A 7,464-nucleotide genomic window follows, 5' to 3' on the forward strand; every position below is an offset into this window, starting at 1 on the left:
TCCAATTAATGATAATTGTAAGACCAATATTCATACAAAAGAGCATTAATCCATTGATTTAATAGGTTTCGGCCTGTCTAAAAATAGCGCTGCCCTGTATTGACTCGTGGCCGGATGAAGCAGTTTTGGGGCCCTGAGCCAAAAATGAGCCAAGGGCCCCTAATGACTTCCCTTACTACAGTATCTGTGGACTATCCAATGTTCTTAAAATATACAAATGTATTAACAATGTGGACTTCGACCAAGTACATGTTCTCAAAGAAATAGTTTGATGTTTTTGGGACAAAATGAAAAGAAACCTCCGGTTCTGAAAAATGAAGCCTTTGTGGAAATGCCCTAATATGTAATTCTTTCAACAACAAAAAAAGCAGCCGGGGGTCTGATTGGATAGTAGTCAACCCTGGTTATGACCCTACTTTTCACCTGATGTATTACTTCTGTGCATTGTAAACAAGAGTGTCTGCTCTCAATCGCTAGTTTCAGGTCTTCTTCAATACAGCACGATGTTGATTTAGTGAATGATGGTCCCGATTAAAATACATGAGAAGCAGGATATGCTTTGTGACTTAGAGGTCGTTGTTCGGCCTGGAAATTGTCCGTGTTTTGGTGTCCGAGCTTTCAAACATTCACAATGTGTTTTCAGTCGGTGGAGGTTAATTGTACCTCGTCGACATATGTCAGTGTAATTCATCCAGTATTTTCTATTTCCCTGTTTTTGGTAACACACTACCACAAAAATGACTGTTCGACACTGAGCACGTGTTAAAATGGCACATCCTTTTTTTTAGGGGTGGAAAAAATACAAGACAGCACACAGAGTGACAAGAAAGAAGCACAGTTCGTATATTATGTAGCATTTTACACAACTTCATAACACTAGACTTAATCATTAATCTGCATTATGAATCTTTCTCCTCGGAGGTAAGACATTGTCATAGCCTCTAGGTGGCGATCTCGGTCAGGGTAAATCATTAAATGGTAACGACCCGAGCCTGCCTTTAACTCGTAATTTGATGATGGTTGCATGATAAAGTCTGACATTTTGCAGTATTTTATGGTTTATGTGTTGGATGAACAGTTTTCTATTAAAATTGAAATAGAAATAACACATGTGCAAGTCAAATCCAGTTCTTGATAATGGTGCATTGTGGGGTTTAATCAAATACAGCAAAGGGAGCAGCTGGAATGTGAGGCCAAATCACAGATGTAGGCAATGTGACTTCCTCACATAGTTTCATATTACTAATATTCCTGCATCTTCAGTGAAGAGGAAATGCATTGATGCATGCAAATATCGAGTAATGCATGTATTTAAAGGGAAACATACATAATGTATATATGCACAAGGTACTTTATTACTAACGCTATGGAACAACAAGATGAGTCATAATTGTCTCCTGATGATTTTAAAGCGTTCCTGCAACAGCAACGCTTGTAGAAACAGAAGCAAAATGTATTTTAAACCAGCATGAGTACGCACTACAAATCAAATTTCCCATCGATAAGTCAACCCTGTCAGTTATATGAGCATACATGTCAAACTTCACTATTTATTAAGTCCATAAAGCAATTCCTCACCTCTAAATTCCTATCAAAAACGAGCCAGACTTTTTTTCTTCCCTTTTGACGCATTGTCACTCCCACTTCCCAAACATCAGTTACCTTGCACCGCAAATATGTCTTTCTGTGGCCGTTTATTTTCATGCACATCTCTTTAGCTCCCATTACATCTCAGGCTTAATGTGAAATGCACAGATTTCCACTGCATACTGCGGGTGTAAACCCCAAAGCAGACAGATAATCCAAATGAAGGCTGAGTAAGTGACACGCGATGGGACGCAGTGGCAAAGGAGAGGGAAATGTGCACCGGCAGGAGCGAGTATAAATAGTTTGACATGCTGTGAGGCTGCTGCCCGACGGCTGTGGCTTATAATAACTGTAAATTCAGATGTCCTAGGTTCCTCCTGTCCTGAGCTGTCAGGCCAGTAAGGATGCACTTGGTCCCTAGTGGGGATATCCTTAAAATAAGAACACAGTGGTGCGCAGAAGGTTTTTTTTCCTCCCCTTTGACATTGAGTTATGGGGCTCTGGGCTCTGGCCGGTGGTCTGAACAATTTGCGGTACGGCAACATCACCGCGCGCAGAATGAATGATGCCCTGCAGTGTTTGTGTTGGGTCGTTATCAATGTGCCGACTATAAATAATAATTACCAAAAAAAATAAAAAGGCCCAACGCTTGACCAGAGGACTTTCATCCAAACAGTCTGTTTTTCTTTCTGGTCTGAAAGTATTGGGGTTTTTCTCCTCGGTCTGGGCCACGTGACGCATTGGGGGAGATGAAATGAAGAAGACGTACATATGTGCATGCACACACACACACACACATACACACACACACACACACGTTTGCATGCTCAAAGGCTCACGTGCACAAGTAAACATACACACCCATGAAGGTATTTTGGGTGCAGAGATATACATGTATTAACACACACGTGAAGCTGTAATTAGCCACACTTGCTGCCTTTGCTTTGAAGGTGGCAGCTCACCCCGGGTCATTATCTTCTCGTAAATTTACTCCTTACCCCAACAGAGCTTTCACCTTGTCCTCCAGAGCCCCGCTCGGGTCTTTCTGCAGCTCAGGCCGCGGTATTATAAACTAGGAGAACATTTTGTGGGTTTGGCGCGGGCCAAAGCAAAACTTGGACCCACCCGCTAATTGCTAATTACAAGCCCCTACCCAGCGGTGGCTTGACTTTTTGTCAGGGGCTTCTCTCCTCACTCTCCGTGGAAGGAGCCGTGCAACCCAAGCCGGGCCTGGGCTTTGAGCTGCAGCCTATAGGTCCCCCGAGGAGCGCCAGAGATCCACGGCCCATGACTCACAATGCGGCTATATGGCTGCCATGCACATTAACCGGACTTACACATGGCAACTCGGCTGTTTTCATAACCCAACGTAACCGTGTGCGGACTTGTCTCCGTTGTGAAAAACGAGTTTTAAATGTAACATCTTGGATGTCGAAGTCGAGGCTTTTATTTAGTTTCAATAGCTCTCTCGCGATCACAGGTTTCTCATTGTTTCAAAGGCACGCTCTTGATTTACGAGGTTGTTAGTGCCTTAGAAGCCTCTTTCAAAGTCTTACGCAGCAGACAGGTAGTGATACTTCAGGTATCGTTAGCCTTAGGAGCCAGCAGAGGCCCTCCATTCCCTCCGACCTGTCACTGATTAGTCTGTGGAATAAACAAAGCCCTAAATAATAGGACGAGAGCTGCCCTGGGGAGAGGCTGGGGAGTTGTCGAGTCATGTTGCGCACAATTTAGGAGTCTTTTAGAACACTCCCTTGCCCCATAAATCCTCCTCAAGAGATTATCTGATGTGAAGCCGGGGATGCTCGGCAAATCCAAATATTTTCCTGAGCAGGTTGTGGATCATTCTCTGCGGGTGTAGTAATTCATTTCCCACACGGCTTGAAACAGTGCATCAGAAAAGCATCAATGGCGGCGCTCGTCTCCACGAGCTACCAAGGTTGGCTTCGGCGTGAGCTTCGGCCTTTGTTGGTTTATTATTCTTCCGAACCGCATAGCTGTTGACTGCTACATCCAGCATCCCTGCTGTCTTAGTCATATATTGTTTGCGTAAGCGGCCGTTGGAGTCGTCCCACTGAGTTCTTACTTACGCAGTGGGCGGCCCCTAAGGATGCCCTGTTATTGTGAGCTTTGGGAAAGCAAAGGCGGTTGACTCTGAAGTCTTTATATAGACATTACCTAAAGGTCGGAGGCCATGTGTGTGTGTGTGTGTATTCCTTTTTTTTCAATGTCTGTTCCCTCCTTTAGAGTGGCGAGGCTTCAACGCACTGACACCATTCGCTGTATAAAGTCCTGTCAGGCCAATGACGTCGCCTGTGTCCTGGACCCCATGCACTCCGTGTCCCACACCTTCATCTCCTTGCCCACCTTCAGAGAGTTCACAAGGCCAGAGGGTAGGTACAGGTCAACCTTCGGATGTGCATGCTTATGATGGACTTATATGGCAGGGTGAAAAAGAGACAAGACGTTACGTTTGTTGGAAAATACACGAATCAAGAAAAGAATAGTTTAACATTTTAGGAAATGCTTGTTCCCCTCTTTTTGGCAAGCAATGGTAATGATGGGAGTTTTAGCCAGTAGCCGGCTAGTTTGTCTTAGCATTAAGATTAGAAAAGGGAAACAGCGAGTCCTGCTCTGTCCAAAGGTAACACAACCCACAGTACCAGCAGCTCAGTACTAAACATGTTTAGTTAATAAAACTACCAAACAACTGTGAATTGTGTGTATATTCATATTTTTTTCACTTTTGGACATGCTAGCTATTTCTCCCTGTTTCCAGCCTTTATCCTAAGCTACGCTAAATTAACCAGCTGAGAGCTTTAGCTCCATAATAAGAGTATATATTTTAAAGATATTTGCAAGAAAGCAAATGTATGTATATATGTAAAATGTATTCTACGTTTTCCCTAAACACAAAGAGCCATGAGTGATGCTTAAAATTCTTCCGGAACGTCCTTTTCTTTGGATACAATGAATTTTGAAGACAGCGCCGGTGTCTGTTTTTTGTGTGTGTCAATGTGCTCCACGGCCTTTTTTCTGTCTTTAGCTCCACTTTATCTCCCATAATCTCTGCGCTCCCATCAAATGCATTTCCCTGCTGCTGTCAGAATCCATATGACTACCTCTGACCCCCCAAATTAGTTATTCCATGATGTTCTCCATGCAGTCCGGGCTTGGCTGGCCCACACCAGAGAGTAAGTGCCATGCTGGTTGCATATGAGTAACCGCGATAATCACTCGCAGACAGTGACAGTTCACAAGCATCCATTGGCTGACATGCAATGCATGTTTCAGACACACTCATGCTCAACGTCACGGGGAGTTAAGCTCTTGTCATTTCTCATAAGCTGGGAGTTGGGGTGTAAAGGACTTGAGGCCCTTCGGCCCAACAACAGCATCGAAAAGCCTCAACCTTCCTGTGACCCTCTCAGTGCACGATAAACACAGACGTTTCCATCTCCAATTTTATTGTCTTTCACTCGGAAAGGAAAAAAGAAAGAAAGAAAAGTAAGAGTTGGCACTGCCTCGGCGGTGCAATCCCAGTGTGATTACGAGGGGGTTTAGGCTCCAAAAGCTTTTTGTGTCTAATTGTTATCTTCCAACAGAGATTGTTTTCCTGAGAACCACAGTGCCGGCTTACGGGTCCTATCACTTAGGCAGTTACGACGTCAAGTTTGACATACTGGAGGGCAACGTGGAGAACGCCTTCGACATCATCAAGCGGGTGGAGAACGGAATGTATGTCGGTGAGTACCGGGGTTTTTTACCTCCGTTCAGCGCGTTGGGAAGTCTGAATGCATCGAACTCGCTCGCACATTTGACAACAGCAGCTCTAACGTTCAACCTCGAGTGTGATTTCTTTTCTTTTCTTTTCTTTTTTGTAAATCAAACTCACATGTGCACATTGAGAAAACACAGAGCGCAGAAATCTCCCATTAAGACCGTCTGGAGGCCTTGGCATAAGCACATCTGACACGGTCCGTTATGGTCATTGCAATGTTGTGGCATCACGTAGCTGTCGTCGTCTTCATGGGGGCTCTTGTTGTCTGTGTCTTTGGAGCGTTGTCCTCTGAGTGGCTCTTTGAGACAGACGAAGGCCTGTTTCTGTCCCACTAAATATTTGGCATCAATTTCCACAGTCTTGCGGCTTAACAAAGTACCATTTAATTCACTTATCTACGGCTGTGCTGATCCCCGGCAGGTCATTACTTTCCACAATAAGTTACGGCGGTCTGAATGAACTGGAATGGGGAGTTGCATGAATCTTCACTTGTGCAGTTGACAAGCAGTTCATTGTAAACTACCTGTTTAGCGAACGCCAGCATGCCAAAAGAGCCTCAAATAGGAGCAGCAGATACCATCACCACCGGGGTGTAACATGTTTTGGGGAGAAACCATTCCCGTCCTTCCGTCTGGTTGCTCCCCAAAGTTGCTGCACGGCTGTGGGAGAGCTCCACTTTCAGGATGAGGGGTGTTGGGAGCCCAGCGATGACACAATGTATGGCCCCGTCTAAGTGTTTTGGTTCGGTGCTGAGGTGCAGGCAGGAGGGTAGCGCAAGTACACGCTGATGGACGAATAAGATGGCCCGTCCCGATGCACAAGTGTCTTTACAGACTGTCAGGGAGACGGGGGGGGGGGGGGGGGGAGGATGGAGGGAGCGGCCGCCATTTGTTTGGGCGGGCTTGTGGGCGTACGTAAGTGTTCCTCTTGTACACGAGATGTGCGCTTATCAAAAAGTACCCAAATTCACACACAAACATAATGAGGGCAAAACATTTATAACCAGCAATAATTCACATAAGTCACCTTGAGAGCAGTTATAATTAAATTGTACCGTCTTATAATAGTATGTCTTCGCTGGAATGCGCAATGATGTGATTCCGCGTGAGTGATGAGCCTCATTTTGTAATATAACGTCTACTGTGTGTGTCTCTGTGTGTGTTTTTTGTGTGTGTAAAGGCTTTAGAGAGAAATTCCCTGTTTACGGTGGCGCTCATTTGCAAGGGCAAGTATGTATGTGTGTTTGCATGGGAGGCAGGGAGAATTAAATTGCAGAGAGCGAAAGACAAAGTGAGAGACTGTGATTCAACGAACGAGGAAAAAGACGGAGAGAGAGAGAGAGAGAGAGAGAATATGTGCTGAAGTAATCCCGGGCGCTTTGCTTCATGTGGTTGAATGTATTGTTCCATTTCCCCACGCTTAGGCCTCCGTGTCTCGCCGAGCATTAGAGCACTTAAACCGACCGCCACATGAAAGGGCTGTTTGTGAGGAGCCACTTCTCTCCCAAACCCATTGGATGCTGGTTGGATGCAGCTCTCGCATGTTAGCACCAGTTCCCCCCGTCACGTATCCAAATTGAGCCCCTGTGCAGTGGAGCCTTTGGTCACTGGCTGCTCGCTGTGAAGTGTGGCGTCCACGGCGCGATGAAGGCCCCTCTTTTTGGTTTTTATTTTGTGGGCTGTGCTGCTGGTGCTTTGGCCGGCAGACGCTGCTGTTGCGCAAGCATTGTACGAGGCTCGCTGACGTGTCACTTAAAGGAAGCTTAGTTTCCAGTATCTCCAGTGTCTCCGGCAGTGGTGTTACAGCTTGCTGGGATGTGAGGAGTAGCAGACATGGAGGCTCCACTAATGAACGGAAAGACACAAAAGAGGCAATTTGTAATCCTCAGAATCCGTTGCCGGCGTTGAAAACGGGATTCTTGATTGGCCGACGCTCTTTTAAAACCAGCCGACTGCACACACAGGCATGTAGCGTTAGCATCTGTGCACACACACACACACACACACACACACGCACACACACACACGCACACATGAATATATAGAGGCTGGTATTGTCAGAAGTGCACCGCTCTTTCCGAACTCATGGTCATCCAT

At 45.6% G+C, this 7,464-nt stretch overlaps 1 protein-coding gene across 1 annotated transcript in view; it reads left to right on the forward strand.

Moving 5' to 3' along the window:
• The window catches only part of fbln1 (fibulin 1), a 13,629-nt gene extending 12,516 nt beyond the window's left edge, over positions 1-1,113 (forward strand). The window contains exon 15 of the mRNA XM_068603704.1: positions 1-1,113. This exon is cut by the window's left edge and continues 594 nt beyond it. The gene's annotated coding sequence lies outside the window, so the exon portion shown is untranslated.
• The last annotated feature ends 6,351 nt before the right edge of the window (positions 1,114-7,464 follow it).

The sequence above is a fragment of the Clinocottus analis genome, unplaced genomic scaffold, assembly GCF_023055335.1.
Source record: "Clinocottus analis isolate CAN_PGR_092001 unplaced genomic scaffold, fCliAna1.0.p SCAF_6, whole genome shotgun sequence".
Taxonomy (NCBI): Eukaryota; Metazoa; Chordata; class Actinopteri; order Perciformes; family Cottidae; genus Clinocottus; species Clinocottus analis.